The sequence below is a fragment of the Aotus nancymaae genome, unplaced genomic scaffold, assembly GCF_030222135.1.
Source record: "Aotus nancymaae isolate 86718 unplaced genomic scaffold, 86718_ANA_hifiasm-v0.15.2.pri h1tg000053l, whole genome shotgun sequence".
Lineage (NCBI taxonomy): Eukaryota > Metazoa > Chordata > Mammalia > Primates > Aotidae > Aotus > Aotus nancymaae.
The window spans coordinates 14,396,839-14,415,198 of NW_026988467.1; the positions used below are offsets into that span (position 1 = coordinate 14,396,839).

General features: G+C 55.4%; 1 protein-coding gene across 4 annotated transcripts in view; it reads left to right on the top strand.

The window, feature by feature from the left end:
- The window catches only part of ARHGEF10L (Rho guanine nucleotide exchange factor 10 like), a 177,960-nt gene that overhangs the window by 39,768 nt on the left and 119,832 nt on the right, over positions 1–18,360 (top strand). The window contains exon 1 of one of the 4 annotated variants that reach the window (XM_064363356.1): positions 11,414–11,491. The exons of 2 other annotated variants lie outside the window; for them this stretch is intronic. The gene's annotated coding sequence lies outside the window, so the exon portion shown is untranslated. Of the gene's footprint in view, positions 1–11,413; positions 11,492–13,153; positions 13,173–18,360 lie in introns of those variants that run through there. One more of the 4 variants, XM_064363358.1, reaches the window with a different exon arrangement.

The window sequence follows — 18,360 nt, forward strand, 5'->3', positions numbered from 1 at the left end:
TCCTGCTTGGTTTGAATTCTCAGGGTTGGGTGACTCAGGCATGCCTGATGCCCTGAAAGATTTGGGTCATAAGCAGGTAAATATTAACCCACACACATAGCTCCGAATGCAAACCTGTTTGGGCTGGCTGCTTGGGGGATGGCTAGGTTCCGAGTGCCGCCTTCTCCCCCCAGCTGATGGCTAAGGTAAGCAGGTGCCCACCAGGGGAACAAGGACAACTGCTCTGTGCCAGGCAATTGCATCAAATATCCACCACTGTCCGGGGGCAGGGGCTGCTGTATCTATTTTACAGCAGGGGAAGAAACCGAAGCGTCGGGAGGAGGCCAGCTTGGTTTGCACAGTTAATGAGAAATGGGCCTGTGGTTGGAACTAAGGAGTGCCTCCCTGCAAAGGGCACACTTTCCCACCTGGATCCCAGCTGTCTCCTTGCTGTTAGGGTCACACGGCAATGCTGTGTGTATCAGAGGCATCTGAGGTTTGCTTTCTGGCTCCACTTTGCCTGGGCCTCAAATTCTCCTTTTGTGAAGTGGGGCCAAGTTGGTTTGGGGTCCCTAGCAGGCAGGAACCAGCCCAGGACACCTGAGTTGCAATCATGGTCCTGGGCTGGGATTCGAGAGTAACCACCTGGCCAGTCAAACAAGCATCTCTTGAAGACCTCCCAGGAGGCACTGTGGGAACACCCAGGGCAGAGCCACAGTTCCTGTCCTCTGGGAGCTGACGTGTGAGCAAGGCTGGGCATCGAGAATGGAGGGGAGGGCTGAGGGGCCCGTCCTCAGTTTCCTCGACTTTCAGCTCTTTCCTTGTGCAGGTTGGAGCTGCTGCATTCATGAAAGCCAATGCCTTTCCACCAGTGGATTTCCTGCAACTCACAGGACCCAGCCTCAGCTGGGGTGTCGGGGAACAGAATGATGTGGGGAGAGTGGTGGATGCAGCGGCAGCTGAGAGCCTTGGCCTCTGGAATCAGACTGTCTGATGTGAATTCTCACTTCTGCCACTTGTCGGCTCTGTGTCCTGGGGCAAGTCTGGGGACTTCAGGACTGGGGTTTGAATCCTGGGTCTTAGTCGCTGTGTGGTCTTGGGCAGGTGCCTTCACCTTGTTCGGCCTTTGGGACTCCCAGGGCTCCCTCCAAAGATGGCAATAGCAAGTCTTACTGCAGAGTGCATTGTGAGACTAAAGTGAGATGGTGTCTGCAAAGCTCCCAGCACATAGTAGGTGCTCAGTAAGGTGGTCTCCCCTGCCTAGACCCTCAGATGAGTGTCTTCTAAGTCTGAGAGCAATCAGTGGGCCTCAAAGGTGATCGAAGGCTGCTTCCTCTGCCCCGAGCCCATCCCCATGGTGCTGGCAGCCTGGGAGCAGCCTGGGATGGTTCTGTGGGCAGCTGGAGATGGGGCAAAAGTGGGTGTCAGCTCCACAATGGGGTCACTGGGAGGTGGGGCCAGACTTGACTGGGAAGAGAGGGAGATGCTGGCTTTTCCTTGGTCCTTCCCCCTGCAGCCCTGCAGTCAGAGGCAGCCCCAACGAGGCCCTCTGCAGCTGTGGTACCTTCCTCTCCTGTCTCACAGAGGGGGAAACTCAGGACCCCCGACAGTGGAAGTGGCTTGCCCAGCATCGATGGGCGCTGGTGGCAGAGCCAGGCTGACCCCCCTCCTGAGGCCCACCCGATCCCGATGCTGCACTCATAGCTCCTTGGTGCAGGTCCCTGGTGCTTTCGGGTGCCCTGGCCTCCCTGGCCTGCCCTGGAGCCAGCTATGAAAGGAATATTCTGGGGCACGTGACTCGCAAGCCAGCACACTTTTTGTTTTCCTTTCTTTTGATTTTCCCTAATACGGTCTCCTGTGGCCCTCGCTGCTCCTTTCTTGGGGCTCTGAGAGGGCAGTGCATTTTGCCCTGGAAAGCCTGGCTTGGCAGGGCTCCTGTTAGCTGCCGACCACAGCTGCTCCATCAGGAAGGTTCCAAGGGAGGCTGAGCAAAGGCATCAGAGCTGCTCAGACCTGGGCCCTGGCTCGGCCGATCCCTTCCCTAGCTGTGTGACCCTGGACAAGGTGCTTTGTCTCTCTCAGTCTCAGTTTTCTGATTCAGTTCAATGCAACCAACAGTTACTAAAGACTTGTTAGTGCCTGGCGTGATATTAGCCATCGCAGGTAGAGCAGCTCCTCTGGGAGCCTCAAGATTGGGTTGGGGCTGGGTGTGGTGGCTCATGCCTGTAATCCCAGCACTTTGGGAGGCTGAGGTGGGAGGATCACTTGAGCCTAGGAGTTTGAGACCAGCCTTGGCAGCATGATGAGACCCTGTCTCTACAAAAATTACAAAAAATTAGCTGGGTGTAGTGGCGTACACCTGCAGTCCCAGCTACTCAGGAGGCTGAAGTGGGAGGATCATTTGAGCCTGGGTAGCAGAGGCTGCAGTGAACCATAACAGTGCTACTGCACTCCAGCCTGTGTGACAGAGTGAGACCTTGTCTCAAACAAACAAACAAACAGACAAACAGATTGAGTAGGGAGTCAAGTGGGGCCCCGGATATCCACCTTGCAGTGTTGTGAGGATCTCATGAAATAACACAGAAAACACTGTACACGGTTCCTGGTTTTAGTAGAGTCTCGAAAATGCTGGTGCGCATTCATTTATTCCCGGCTAGTGAGAGCAGTGCTGGGATTTCAGTGAACCATTGTCACTTTGATTTCATGCTTGTTAGCAGGGAAGTGCGGAGGCTGCTTCTGCCAGTACTGTGTTGATTTGTCGTCGACATTGGTGAGGTGAGCCAGTCCCTGGCTGTGAGTTGAGGCTGCCATGTTTCCATGTGTGCCCAGACCTTTGAAGGAGGAAGTGCAGCCCATGTAGTGCCCTGTCCTAGGGAGTCCACCTCCCTGGAACATGCTGGGCACCCAGGGCAAGAGGGGCCCTGGGATGGGAGGGGAAGCTGAGGACCGGCCTGTGCAGGAGGAGAGGCCTCGTTCTGAGAAACTTGAGGACGAGGGGAGGGTTGGGTGGGGGAGGAGGCCGATTTAGACCCTTCTCCTGGGGGACAATGAATCTTCTGCTGAAGGAAGAATTTCAATATGAGGGTATGCTGTGGGCCAGTGAGTCGGGCTTGCAGTGGGGGGCATTTATGGAATACCCACACGGTGCCAGGCACAGGGCTAGGATCAGTGAGCTCTGTCAAGGCTGGGAGGCTTTTATCTTTTTTGTTTGTTGAGACAGGGTCTAGCTCTGTTGCCCAGGGTGGAGTGCTATGGCACCATCTTGGCCCACTGCCCCATTGACCTCTGGGCTCAGGTGATCCTTCCACTTCAGCTTCCTGAATAGCTGGGACTACAGGCGCGTACCACCATGCCCGGCTAATTTTTGTATTTTTTGTAGACATGGGGTTTCCCCATGTTGCCCAGGCTGGTCTTGAACTCCTGAGCTCAAGCAATCTGCCTGTCTCAGCCTCCCAAAGTGCTGGAAATACAGGCATGAGCCACCGTACCCAGCCCCTTTTTCTTTTCTGTTTGTTCACCGATGTGTGCAAAGTAGAACAGGACTTGGCTCCTGGAGGTGCTTAATAAATGTGGGTTGAATGAATGAATGATTGGAGGAATGAATGAATATTACCTAACTGGGTCTCAGGAGTGTCATGACACCCAGTTTGCAGATGAATAAACTGAGGCTTGGGGAGGTTAAGTTGCACATTTGCTAGGTTGTGGAGCTGGGATTTGGAATCCCCACTGTTTGACTCCAGAACCTGTGCATAGACCAACCCATCTATTAGGATTCTCAAGGAGGAGTTCTTTCTGTGGCTGACAGGTTGGATTTCAGCTTCTTAAAGATCCCTCCTTCATCTGAGAGTGGCTGATTGTGGGAAGAAACAAAATGATTGACCCAGACAACAGCTGGGTCAGGGCTGTGACAGCAGAAGCTCCTGCCACTAACTCCTGTTCTGAGCAGTGGGTGCCCTTTCAAGGAGTCACGTTGTGAGGGGGATGGATGCTGCCCGCCCCAAGGAGGCCTTCCAGGCTTGGACTGACATCATCGTTAACCTCAGCCACAGAGCGGGAGGGCGCTGGCTCTGGCATGGCTAGTGCACAGTGCTTGCTCTGGCCTGTACAGTGGGGCCCATGCCTCAGGGTACCCCTGCCTGGGTGCATCTCCAGGGTGGAGGCTGGATGGCCTGGGTGAATCTCAGGTGTTCACAGGCACATGTGCCTGCCCTCAGCCCAGGCAGTTCTGGACCAGAATGCCCAGGAGCCTAGGGCTGGGGCCCAGAGATACATGGAGCGGGGCTGCTTTCAGAGGCTCTATTGGGGCAGTGCAGCAGCAATACCTCAGGGGGGCCACTGGTCTGGGGTGCTTTATCTGTGAGTCCCCCAAGTTATCCCTATGTGCTGCCCCACTGGGGCCCTGTCCTACCTGCTCCCATGGGTGGGGTCTTTGTGGACCCACCGGAGTGTACCCTGGCAGCACAGGAGCCCAGCTGACCAGTGCCCAGCGAGTGCCTGAGGTTTTTAACATGCAAATACTGTAGGGGCTCAAGGCACAGGCTCTGCAGCCACGTGGCCTGGGTTCAAAGCCTAGTTCTCTCATTTATTGACTGTGTGACCTTGAGCAATTTTCTGAACTTCTCTGTGCCTCTATTTCCTAATCTGTAAAATGGGAATGATAGTGGCCCCTATCTCAGAGGGTTTTTTGGAGGAAATTGTAGGAGTTATAGGAGTAAAGGGCTTGAATTAGCACTGGGCCCTGAGCACACGGTTAGCATGTGTTTGGTGTCCACTGTTGATTTCAGCACTGACATTGGGTAACTCAGAGAGCCACTGCATTTCTCCTGTGTCCAGTGGCTGGGACCTGGGTCCTACTTCCTCAGTAACGCTTGTCATGAAGGAATAAGTCCCTGGATCAGGTCAGTGGGGACAGGAGGAGCAAAGGCAGCACCAGGGCACTTCACTCCCACCCAAGACCCCGTCTGGGCAGCTGGAAGGAAATAGCATGACTGTTATCAGCAACAGGCAGTTATTTCTCATAGTTCCGAAGGCCGGGAAGGCTGTGACCAGGGCAACAGCGGATTTGGTGTTTGGTGAGGGCCTGTTCCTTATAGATGGCACCTTCTCACCGTGTCCCTGCCCGGTGGGAGGGCCTAGCCAGGGCCTTGTTTACAAGGACACTCATCGCATTCACGGGGGCTCCACCCTCATGACCTGATTACCTCCCCAAGCCCCACAGCCTAATCCATCACCTTGGGGGTGAGGTTTCTGCATATGAATTTTAGGGGGATAGAAACCTGCACGTACTGTAGGGCTCAACGCACAGGCCCTGGCAGCCCTCGTTTCTACCTTCTTCGCTTCTCCCTCCTGCCTCACATTTGCTCCTTGCTGCTGCGTCCCAGGCATTGCAGACGATCTATCCCTGCTTTTGGTCACCCTTTCAAGGAGTGGTAACTGATGGATGAGTCCCCTCCAACTCCCCATCGCCTCGATCTGGGCTTGAGGCCGCTCTCAGGAGTTCCTACAGTCCCCAGGCCTCCCAAGGGAAGCCCAGCTGCTATTGTCAGTCAGTCCTCTTCAGTTCTCCTTTACCTTCTGGACCCCAGCGGCTGTGTCCTTCTCACCACAGCAGGGGATACTTGATGAACATGCGTAGAGAGCAGAGCCATGTGCCAGGCTCCGCTTGGGGACACAGGGGAGGAGGGCAGGAGGGCACAGCTCCTGGCTGCGGAGAGCTCGCAATCCGGTTATTTACTAACTCGCGTGCCAGGACCATGGCTGGGTGCTGAGGACGTGGAGAGGCATAAGATGTGCCTCCACCTTAAAGAGGCGGCAGTATATATTCCGCCTCCCTCTCTGGCTGCCCCCCTCACCCCACCTCCTATATTCCGGATGCTGGGCCAGGTGGTGCAGACGCAGAGACAAGTAGGTCGTGGTCTCTGCAAAACAAGTTCTGTAGCAGAATGCAGTTTCTTTAGATACTTGTAGCCTTGTGTTTATCTGCCATGGAAACCACTGGCAGTGGCCTTGGTCTTTGTATTCCTATGACTAGTAATGGTGACACACCCCTGCATTAACAGGCCAGCGTCTGCTATGGATCCCGGGAGGTCTTCACCAATGCCCTTTGATCCAGGATTCCCAACCTTGGCTCCATGGACATTTGGGCCGGATCGTTCTTTGCGTTGGGGCTGTCCTGTGCCCTTAGGATGTTTAGCAGCTTCCCTGGCCTCCACCCACCAGATGCCAGCAGTCTCTCCCACCCCCTACCTAGTGTGGCAACCAAAGTGTCTCCCTCAGGCCATTGCCACATGTCCCTTGGGGGACCCAATAGCCCCCAGTTGAGAACCATGGCCTCCCATAGATCAGTAAAGCTGTCACTCTAAATCAAGGTTGGATGGGAAATCCAATACTGTCTCCCTCCTCAACATCCCATGTACCTTGGGAGCATCTGTCATCCGGTTTGGCATAAAATGCAGACATCTTCTGGGATGTGGAGGGGCCCTTGGAGGCCAGAGCAGCCATGCACCTTCCCCAGGCCACAGAGAAGCAGGGTCCTGGCAGAACAAACTGGATCACTGCCGGGTCTTCATGTTCCCTGTTCTGTGTGGATGCAATGTTGGGCCAGTCATCACATGGCCACGTGGAGTACGCAGGGCCAGCATCCGACCCAGAAGAGTTGAGTCCAGAGGTTTGACTGTTTTTTTGAATCTCAGTTCAGCCCTGTATTCTCCCTCACCTCACGGCACCTATGACCAGGGGACCAAATGCTCATCAGCAAATCCCTGAACCTCCAGTGCTTCCTGGGGCACAGGAGTGCTCAGTAAAGATTTGCTGAGGCTGGGCGCGGTGGCTCACACCTGTAATCCCAGCATTTTGGGAGGCTGAGGTGGGCGGATCATGAGGTCAGGAGTTGGAGACCAGCCTGACCAACATGGTGAAACCCCATCTCTACTAAAAATACAAAAATTAGCCAGACTTAGTGGCAGGTGCCTGTAATCATAGCTACTCAGGAGGCTGAGGCAGGAGAATCATTTGAACCCGGGAGGCGGAGGTTGCAGTGAGCCGAGATCGTGCTATCGCACTTCAGCCTGTCTCAAAAAAAAAAAAAAAAAAAGAAAAAAAAGATTTGCTGAATGAGCAAGGGGGTTGTTGGATGGCAGAGAGATCCTGAGGGCTGAAGTCTAGCTTTTCTGTCACCCTCTTGAATGCTGTTGAACTTAAAAGTCCCCAGAGTGAGGGAGCAGGGTCTGGAGACCTGGGCTTTTGACACAGACAGCACATGTGGGAGATGTGACCGCCATCACTCTCTTCCTGCTTTGCACCCTGATCTGGAAGCAGATGGTGTCCCCGTCCTCTGACAAAGAATCGGGCCACAGGATGACCTTGGATAGACCTGGCAAAGGCTCAGTGTTGTGAGGCAGTGTCCAGGTGGCCATCCGTGCATCCGCCCCTCCAGCTCGCATTTTCGGGCACCTATGATGCTTGCTGGCAGCCTGCAAGAAGCGAGCCCTTGATCCCACCTTTCCAGGCCATGGGCCTCTTTCTGCTGGTTACTTGGGATGTTCCTGTGTCAAGTGACACCGGGGATATGCTAGTGGGTCATTAAAGGTTTGCTGCCTGGAGGGGTTTGCTGTCCCTGAATTGAGCAGAATATTTTTTTTATTTTTGAGATGGAGTCTTGCTCTGTCACTCAGGCTGGAGTGCAGTGGCACCATCTCAGCTTACTTCAATCTCCGCCTCCAGGTTCCTGACCACATAGAGTTCCTGCCTCAGCCTCTTGAGTTGCTGGGATTACAGGCATGGGCCACCACGCCCACCTACTTTTTTGTATTTTTAGTAGAGACGGGGTTTCACCATGTTGATCAGGCTGGTGTCAAACTCCTGATCTCAAGTGATCCACCTGCCTTGGCCTCCCAAAGTGCTGGGATAACAGGCGTGAGCCACTGTGACCGGCCTAGCATAATATTTTTTGAGGTCCAGCCAGGAAGTGGAACCTGAGTTCCTGGGACTGATTCTCCAGCCGGAGTGCTTTGCTTGAAGGGGCTATGTCTGCAGACGGCTCCAAACTGGCTCTGTGCTGACTGTGCGGATGCAGGGATTGGAATGTCTCTTTGGCACCATGCACAGATCTTGATCATTGCTGCATTTCACACCAACTAAGGCAACTCTGGCCTTGCTGTCTCTTTTTTGGATCCACCCCCTTCCTGACCTTGACCCTCTTTCCTGGAATCTTGACTTTGAAGGAGGAAGGGCATCATGCAGGCTTTTGGTTGCTCAGCGTTGGGCCAAGCTGATGGCTTCCTAGCCCACTTCAGTGGCCACCCCTTCTCCAGTGAGGGCGGGACTGTATGGTCAGATGCTACTGGGGGGCTGCCCCCTAGGCCTTGCTTTCACTATCCAGGCAGGCAGTGCCTTCCTGGAGGGCAGTGACGAGGAGCTCTAGGACCCTTCAGCTCTAGCCTGGGACACCACTCCTTCTTGTAGGCCAATGCTGCTGTTCACTTAGGAGGAGGCGGTCATTTATTCATTCAACAGACATTTATTGAGCACTTACTATGTTCCAGGCTCTCAGTGAAACACTTTCTGTGAATTATTATCTCATTCAGTCCTTAGAACAGTCCTGTGCCTTGGTGATTCTTACAGCTGTCATTGTGTGGAAAAGGAAACCAGGAATCGGAGCAGTGGACGGTGTCTGTATCACAGCTGGCCTCAGCTGGGACTGAGTGCAGAGCTCTCTCTCCTAAAAATCCATACCCAGAGCATGATGGTGGTGAAAAGGGAACCTGGAGGGCACCCTGGCAGGACCAGAGATTGCTTCAGAGCAGAAGTGACCTGGACTAGAGTGGTCTCATTCTTCACTGGGCAAGCGGCAGCATCTCTACCTGCAGGATGGCGGCAGCGGGGCTTGAAGCTCACTGCACCCGGGGTGGCTTCAATGCCAAGGCATAAGGAATACTCCTCCTTGGGGGAGTTTAGGACCAGACTGGGGGCCGCATCCACGCTGTGTGGTTCCTCGTAAGTCGCAGGGCAGGATTGGTCAGCAGCAGTTCGGCTCTTCTTAACGCTGATAGGGAAAGAGGACAGGTGTTTGGGAACAGTTCTCTGCAGGGGATCATGGTCCTGGACCTGACTTCAACCCAGGACAGCAGGACTCAGGGGAAATCCTGTTCATGGTTGATGCTACCTCTCCCTGCTCTTCCTCCCCCAACACCTCCAGCCCAGCCTCCCCTGTCCCCTTCCCACAGCCCCAGGCAGCGTCTTCTCAGATCGTGAAGTTAATTGTAAGGGAGTGGGGTGGACCCATTGGCCAGCTGAAAGACCTTAGGTCTTATCATGGATCCACTTTTGATCAGATTCTTGCTTTTGGACAAATTTCTCTACCTCTCTTAGCCTCAGTTTCCTCCTCTGTAAAATGGGGCTGGGTCCTCCCCGTTCCTGGGTTGGCCCTGCGCCCGGGAGCAGCTGGTGGGAGGATTGGGGGAGGCCTGGAGCAGTGCTCAGAGCCATCTCTTCCAGACGTGTCCAGGAACAGCTGGAGGCATACTCACGCCCTTCTCTGGAGAGGACAGCACATCACTGAGGGGTGTGGTTTGAATTATAAGTGCTGGCTGCTCTGAATTCAGCCAGAGCTATCGGGGGGCCGTGTGGCTGAGGGCCCCTGGGTGTCCTGGGGCTTCATGCTGGGCTAGCATTTCAGGAGACCTCAGATGCTGCTGTCCCACTTGCCCTGCCCTGGTTGGGTGGGTTGAGCTGTTTTTAGCTCTGAGTTTTGCAAAGGCTATTTCTTTCCTGCCCAGAGCTCCCTTGTGGGACAGAGTGAATGGCCCCCCTCCCTGCCAGCCAGAGCTTGGGCCTAAAGAAAGAGCTTGGAGCTACATGAGACCCTGTGGACTTTGAAAGGGAGGTCTGGTTTGCTGTCAGTGGCCTTCCAGACTGGGACACCGGTGGGAAGGCTGGGAAGCTGAATAGATGCCAGGGTCTCACACCTGCCCTGCGGGAAAGGCTGGGGTATGTGCCTGCCTGCTAGCAGCAGATGACAGTGGCAGCCACGGAGGCTCTCGGGTCCTGTCCCCTTTGCCTGGCCACATGCTTCTGACTCACCAGAGGAAGAATGTGGTCTTTTTGGGAGCAAGTTTTTAAAAATAGTCCAAGTCCTTCTCCTGCCCTGTCCCGCCCCTCCCCCTCTGAGCGCTTCCTGGCATTAGCCCCAGACCTCTTTCCACTTTGGTTTTGGGGAACTGCCCCTTTGCAACTTGGCCATGAATCTGTTTGTGAAGCTTGCTGGGGAGCAGCTGTCATTGGGTTCAGGCTGGTTTCAGAAGGGAGGGGCCCAGCTGTGGCTGCCTCCTCTCCAGGGGCCTGACTTGGGACTAGGGATTCCTGCATTCCTTTGGCGGCGACTATGCCTCAGGTCGCCTATGTGCCACGCCTGTGCCAGGGGTGCAGATGAGAGTGGTGAACAGTGGTCATGGTCCTGCCTTCATGCAGTCCACATTCACATAGGAGGAAACTGACGGAAACAAATAACTAACATTTGTAGTTGCCAGAGGTGTTAAATCCTGTGAGGATGGGGACACTGGGTCAGGGGGTGTGTGTAGGTTCTCTGGAGAAGACAGATACATCCTCTGAAGGTGAGGGCACCAGTGTGTGGGTATCTGGGGAACAGCATTTCAGGCAGAGGGAACAGCAATGCAAAGGCCCTGAGGCAGAAGCATGCTTGGGGCATTCAGGGAGCTGGCAGGTGGCTGTGACTAGAGTGAGCTGTGCAGAGAGAGGTAGGACCTGAAGTCAGGGAGGCTGTGGGGGCTCTGACATGTGGGGCCTTGGAGGTCAAGACGAGGACTTGGGGCTTCCTTAAATGAGATAGGAAAGCATTCCAGGGCTCTGAACTTGGCTGCTGTGTTGAGAACAAAATGTCAGGGCAGGGGTAGAGGTGAGGGCAGAGGGACTGGTCAGGAGGCATTTGGAATAGCCTGGGTGTGAGATGATGGTGGTTTGGGCCACAGTGGTGTCTGGGGAGGGGGTGAGATGCGCTTGGATTCTGGGCATATGTTGAAGGTAGTGCCAGCAGGTTGGCTGATGGGTGGGCCCTGGGTATGAGACAGAGGTGCCAAGGATGACTGCAAGGTTTTGGCCTTAGCAGCTGGTGGGATGGAGCCAGCAAGCAGGATGTGAAGACTTTGAGGAGCGGGGCTCTTTGTTGCTGGCAGCGTAGTGATCAGGAGTTGGCTATGGGAACATTAAGGCTGTAATGCCTGATTGATCACTGCGTGAAGACAGTGCAGGCAGAGGGGCGGAGCCTAGAGTTCAAGGGCAGGGTGGGCTGGAGGCATCACTATGACCATGGCTTAGGTAGGACCCACAAAGTGAGCCAGATGGCCCAGGTTGCCCAGGGAGGAGCTGAGGTGGAGCCTGAACCTGAGAGCTGCCAACCTGGAGGGAGGAAGGAGGAGTGCAGGAAGGAGGAGTGCAGGAAGGAGGAGCGGAGGAAGGGGAGCCGGAGCGAGAGGTGAAAGAAGGCAGCAGCTGGCAGGTCAGGCAGAATGGTGACCGAGACACGTCTGTCGGAACGGGGATAGTGGGGGCCTGCAGGTGACCCTGTGAACTGGCTGGCAAAGCAGTGGGCACATACTTGTTTGGGGATAAGTAGCTCAGTGCAGAATGGGAGACAGGGACTGGGGATGGGGGATGAAGCATGGGTGCTCCTCGGAGAAGTCTTGTGAAGGGAGCAGAGAAACGGGGTGCTGGGTGGAGGGGGTGTGGGGTCAGATGAGCAGTAACGCAGCATATTTATTTATTTATTATTATTTTTTGAGATGGAGTCTTGTTCTGTAGCCCAGGCTGGAATGCAGTGGTGCTATTTTGGCTCACTGAAACCTCTGCCTCCTGGGTTCAAGTGATTCTCCTGCCTCAGCCTCCTGAGTAGCAGGGATTACAGGTGTGCACAAATATGCCAGGCTAATTTTTGTATTTTTATTAGAGGTAGGGTTTCACCACATTGGCCAGGCTGGTCTTGGACTCCTGAGCTCAAGTGATCCACCCGCCTCGGCCTCAAAGTGCTGGGATTGCAGGCATCAACCACTGTGCCTGGCCATGCATTTCTGTTTTTTGGGAATGATCCAGTAGGGAGGAACTATGTCTCTTGGCGGCCTCAGCTTCTACCCTAGAAAGACATCTCTGTACCACGCAAAACACTCCTCCCTGCCCTCCTTACCCCATCTCATCCCATTCTGACATTGGCTCCCAGGCCGGTTTGGAGGGCTTCTCCAGTTGCCCATCTGCAGACCTGTGGAGCAGTGACGGGATAGGCAGGGGACCACTGCAGGTAATCCCACTCAGAAAGGCAGGGGCCACCGGTGGCAGGCATCAATTCTGAGCTCCAGCTGTGTGAAACCCTCTCCCTGAAGGTTATTGCTCATCTCACCCCACCCCCGCTCCACCCACCACCCTGTTTCTCTGCTCTCCCTCACAAGACAGCTCTGGGGAGTGCCCATACTCCAGATCCAGTCCCTGCCTCCCATTCTGTGCTGAGCTACCTATTCTTTGCTTGTGAGGGTCAATCCACCCGATGTGGGAGGGTGAGGCCTGGGAGAGACTGCCGGGGCCCCAGCAAAGGAGACTGCCTTGTACTGGGTCCATGCTGGGAGCCTGGGATGCCATCCTCAGACCCCTGCTCCGTGGGGCCCTGTGGGGAGCTCAAGGTAGAAAACTGCAGGCGTGGAGAATTGAGCTGTGTGTTAGCCCCATCTGTGCCTGGTGGAGAGCGTGGTGTGGGCCCCTTCCTGCCGTCCCTCTGTTGTGCTTTGGGTGAGCTCCTGCCCAGGGCTGGACCAAGTTGATGACCTCACTCGTTCCTCATCTGAACCCGAGAGAGCCTCACCTCCTTGCACACTCCCTCCTTTTACTTACGTGGCTAAGAGAGTCTAAGAAACCAAAGCCAGTGGCAGAGTCCGGATTGGAGCACACCTGATCCCCGGGCCCTTGCCCGGGCTCTGATCTGGAGGTGGGGCACTGTGTCTGCCCCCTGCCCTGAGGTCTGTACCTGCTGGCCTCCTGTGGCTGCTACCTGAGGACAGGAACCTGGAACTCTCTTTTGTTTCTTTGTCCTCAGTGCCAAGCTGGGTCCTGGCAGGCAGCAGGTGCGCGGCGAGATGTTGGCTGAGAGGGGAAGGGAGTGACAGGATGAGCGGCGTACTCTGGGAAGGCGGGAGGAGGTGAGCTTGACCCCTGGAGGTGAGGAGGGTGAACTGCAGTCACAGAGTCCCCAAAGGATACACCTCAGTTTGGCCCCCTGGAGGCTTTAGTTCAGCTCTGAGGTGTAGCAGGGAATAATGCTGCTGCTCCCTGTGGCTCCACCCTGATGCCTGGGAGGCAGTAGAGAGCCCCGTGCATGCCCCCAACTCCTCCTGTCTCCCTCGGCAGTGCCCCTCCCTGAGCCCCAGCTCTTTCCTGCCATTTTTCCGTCTGTGTACACCTGCTGGGTTGCAGGGACGCACACAGACCTCCCTTTCCCAGCCTGTCTCATCCTCCCTGGGGGCTTTAGGTAGGTCCCTTCCCCATCTGAGCCTCAGCTTCCCTGTGTCTAAAAAGAAGGTGAGGAGACCTACCTCTCAGGCTGCTGCAGCATAGACACTCTCATGCTGAATGGCTAGGGCCCAGCGGCAAGGACGCTCAGCAGCTGGGAGTCGGGCAACCCTGTTCTAGGTGGGGAAGCTGAGGCTCGGATGGGCGAGGTGATGGCACAGAGTCTGTGTCATGCCAGCTGCTGTCTCCTGTCTAGCCTCCAGGTGAGAGCCACGATGCCCTATCGCAGGGACACCCCTGATGTGGGGCCGAGGGTCTGGGGTTCTCTGGAGAAGAGAGGGGTCAGTTCAGCTGATGGCAGGCGGCTTCCTCCAGCACTTCAGCTTCTTCACTCTGCTGGGCTGGATCGCTGGGGACAAACGGGTTAATGTGTCTGGGGGCTGGGAGGGGAGGAGGAGCAGGAGGAGGAAGGGGGCTGGAGACTGAGTCTGGGGCCGCCCCCCTCCCACGCTGTCCAGAGGCTTTTCCAGGCTGGCTCTGGTTTCCCAGGCAACAGCCCCCAGGGGTCCCCTCTGGCCTGGCCATAGGGCCAGCTCCTTCCCAGGGAGACCTACTCCCAGGGTCCCCTCGCCAGTGCTCCCCACTCTTCCTGCCTGCAGACCAGGGGCTCCCTAGGAGGTCAGTGCGGGAGGGCGGGTGCCACCAACTCTGGGCTCCGGATAGAGCCTCCATTGTCTGAGGCTCCAGCCATTGACCAAAGTTGGCCCCTGCCCCAGCGAGGCCGGCCCCCCTCTCAGAGCCCCCCTCCCCCTCCCGCATGAAGAGGAAAGGAAGTTGGAGTCGCCCCACCTCGGGAAGCTCTTTGAGTGTCCATGAGATGGGCGAGGGAGGAGCTGGGTTGTGTGGTCCCTTGGCAGGTTCTGCAGCTCTGGCACCTGCCGGGCTGAGGAGGGCCTGGAATGGCTCCCTGACCCACTATTTTGCCTTCCATTCTGGGCCTGGGACCTGCCCTCTTGCTCCCAGAGCTCTGCCCTCCAGCCCGAGGGTCCTACCCTCTTGCTCCCAAGAGTTCTGTAGCTGTGTGGCCTTGGGGATGCCCCTCAGTCTCTGTCAGCCTTGTTTTCCTCATCTGCTATGGGAATCAAATGAGATGCAAACTAAAATGTTCAGTATGGGGCCCTGTACACACAGTGCTTGGAGGCGTCAGCTATTGTCATTTTGAATTTTGTAATATTAGGCCTGATATTGGACGTGGTTTAGCAGTCTGTAAAATGAGAAAACGCCGTTGGTCCTCTGGGACCGGCAGGAACCCTGGGAAGGAAACTGACATTCATTACAAACCTATCAGCATTGTCCAGTGTCATCTTCTTGACACCTGCACCTGATGGGTGAGCACAGGAGGCACAGAGGCTGCCTGCTCGGGGGTGGGGCTGCGGGAGAGCAGAGGATGAGCGTCGTCTGGGCCAGCCTGGGACTGAGCCTGAGTTCTTGTCCACGCACCTCAACCCTCTCTTCTGCCTGCGCCCTTCCTGCTGTAGCTTTGCCTGTGTTTCCTTGGAGAAGTCAGCTCCTCTCTCCCCATCCTGGACTCTCCACCAGGTGGCCCTTTGCACTGAGAAAAGCTGTGGGTGTCTGGCTGCCCTGCGAGGTGGGGCGAGCTGTGGGCCCTCTTCCTGGTCAGGAGGCTCCACCCCACTTCCTGTTCCAGCTCCATGGTGCAGTTTGCATCCCCTTCTCTTCCTTCTGGGCCCTGGGCTTTCAGACAGGCAGAGGACACCGGGAGGGCTTATACCCCACCTTCCATCTGTTCTCCCGGCTCTGGACTGAAGCCCCACACCAGCAGCTCCCCAGGTCCAGGGATATCCCAGCCTAATGGGTTCCTGGTCTGTACCCTTTGGTTCCATGGTGGGTGGGTCCCAAGCAGGGGAAGGTTTTCAGAATCCCTGTTCAGGTCACAGCTGTTATCTAGCATACCCCAGGCCAGAGCCAGTGCTACCCATGCTGAGATGGAAAGAAGCCCAGTGCCCTCAGAGAGGTCACAGGCCCTCGGGGAGGGCAACAACTATAATGGGGCTGTGTCTGCAGGCACGAACGTGTCCCAGCACCACCCGTGCTCTTTGAAAATAGCCTGTTGGCCCCCACCAGCTGCACCTCTGAGCCACAGAATCAGAATCTCCGAGTGTGGGCCTGGGATGTAAGTATTTTTAAAAAGCTTCACCACTGGAAACTACTGTGTGAAATGGGTCTAAGAAAGCTTTGTAGGGGAAAAACAGGGTCTGGGTTTTGACGATTGAATAGGTGTTTGCTTGCTGGTTGTGAGAGAGAATTCCACATGGAGGGAACAAACAGCGTAAGCAAAGGCCCAGCGATGTGAAACAGGTCGGGTGGCACAGTCATGGGTCAGAAAGCCATTGGTGAGAGCTGGAGCAGAGTTCCAGGCCAGGCCCGGAGCTGCTGAGACCCGAGAGGTCAGTGGAGGGGGCGAATCTTGGAAGGCCTTGCTTAGGACCCAGGCTCTATTCTGAGAGTGATAGGGAAGGGTTGGAAGCGACAGGGTGACGTGGCAGGTGTTTTTGTGGAGTGGTCTCTTTGGCAGTGGAGGTGGCAGGTGGGTTGCCTAGCATGTATCTAATGAGAGCTGAAAGCCAGGGAGACCTCTCGGAGAACACAGACACGTGGAAGAACTCCGGTGCTGGCCAGCAAGCACCTGGTCCTTCCCTACATTCCCCACCTTCCTTCTGCTTCTGGAGGTGGACCTGCAGAGGGTCTCCGAGGCCAGAGCTTGACAAAGGTGCCTGTACCAGAACCAATTCCTTGTTTCTCTCTGGGCAGGGCTGGGTGGTCACTGCCCTCTCAGCCCAGCAGCCTAGCTTGCTGCTTCCCCCGCTTCCGCCTGAACCTCGTTGAAGAGAGAGGCCGGCTTTCCTTCCCTGTCCTCAAGGCACGAGATTGTGCAGTCTTCCAGGGCCCCCAGGTGTTTTCTTCCTCCAGGGCTCATTCAGGTGGAAGAGGGATGGGGCCACTGATGGGTGGGGGGTGGGAGATGGTCTTTGGGGGCCCCCCATGGGATGTGGGCAGACAGGGGAAGGGTTTCCTAGTGGGGACTCTGGGCAGATGGACTTTGAACCCTAGAGGGAGGGGAAACTGATAAGCACTTTGACTAAATTAGCCAAGCCAGGAAGATACCTGCTGTGATGAGCTGGGCAGCTGAGGGCAGTGGGAGGTGCCAATGCCGGGCTGCTCTGCGTGTTCCCGTCACTGAGCCTAACCTGCTCCAGGCCTCTGGTGGGCACACTCTGAAGCCAGAAGCTGGGGGCCTCTTTTTTTCCTCCCTTGTCCTCCCTTGTCTGAGCACTGCCGCCTCCTCAGCCATTCCACACAGGAAGGGGAACTGTTCAGTGTCCACCTGTCCCTTCGGGCTTGGTGGTCATTGTTAAAAAGGTGACCACTGAGAAACGACAATCTCCTGTAACCCCACCACCCAAGCATGGCCCGGATAGGGTGCTCATGGCAACAGAGGCCCTTGTCTACCCAGAGCTTACTCTGTGCAGGGCACAGCAGAATTCATCACATCCATCGCGGGGTCCTCATTTCATCAGCATGGGATGCCCAGGAGGCAGGTGCTGGTCTTACTCCCACCATCCCAGTGAGAAAGGAATTAATTGCTGCTGTGGCAAGTGGCAGAGCTGGCATTTGAAGCTGAATCATCCTGGCACCAAATCCTATCCTTTAACCATGGCCTTCACTGTCACTGGCTGGAGAATGACAGTGCTGTGGGCAGTGCCCTCCTCCTTTGGACTCAGTTTCCACATCTGTAAAGCAAGAGCAATACCACCATCATGGAGATACTTTCTGGTTCTGACATGCCATGATGCTTTTTTATTAGTTATCTTTTTAAAGATGAGAATGGTTTGTATTTATTTATTTATTCATTCATTCATTCATTTTTAGACAGAGTCTTGCTGTGTCACCCAGACTGGAGTAATAGTGGTACCATCTTGGCTCACTGCAACCTCCGCCTCCTAGGTTCAAGTGATTCTCCTGCCTCAGCTTCTCAAGAAGCTGGGACTACAAGTGTGCACCACCACACCTGGCTAATTTTTTGTATTTTTAATGGAGAAGGGGTTTCGCCATGTTGGCCAGGCTGCTTTCAAACTCCTGACCTCAAGTGATCTGCCTGCCCTGGCCTCCCAAAGTGCTGGGATTACAGGCATGAACCGTCGTGACTAGCCTGAAGTGGGTACTTTTTAATCCCTACTTTGCAGATGAGTAAACTGAGTCCCAGAGGTAGGATGGAGTAACCTACCAAGATCTCGTAGCTGCTGAGTGGAATGCAGGTGGTATCGGGTAGCCTGAACTCTTGCTGAACCCTGTGAGGATCTGTAGTGGTGGCAGTGGGCTGCTGTGAGCCATCCCACTCCCTTGCCCACATCCTTCTGAGACTAGCGGCCTGTGTGTATAAAATGGTGGTCACAGGCCTTTGGGTATGGGCAGAGCTCCCTGGCCTGTGTCCTTGTCCTGTCACTTTAGAGCCCTGCATTAACCTGTAGTGGACACCTTCCAGATTCTAGCCCCTAGGGAGGCAGTACGATCAGAGGATTGAGATTAGGCTTTAGGGTCAGTGCTCTCTGGCTGGAATCCCAGTGTGGTCACCTGCTCCTCTTGCTTCTGTGACCTGGGGCAAATATTTGCTTCTCTGAGCCTCTGTTTCCTCATCTGTAAGCTAGGGTGCTATGAGAATTAGATGGAACAATGCTAATAAAGTGTCAGGTTCCATACATGTTGGTGGCTCTCTTCCTTTCTAGGGAAAGCCTTGGGCTTGGAGAGGAGGGCAAGAATCAGCCCAGGAGGGAGAAGAAAGGGGAGGACATTGGACTT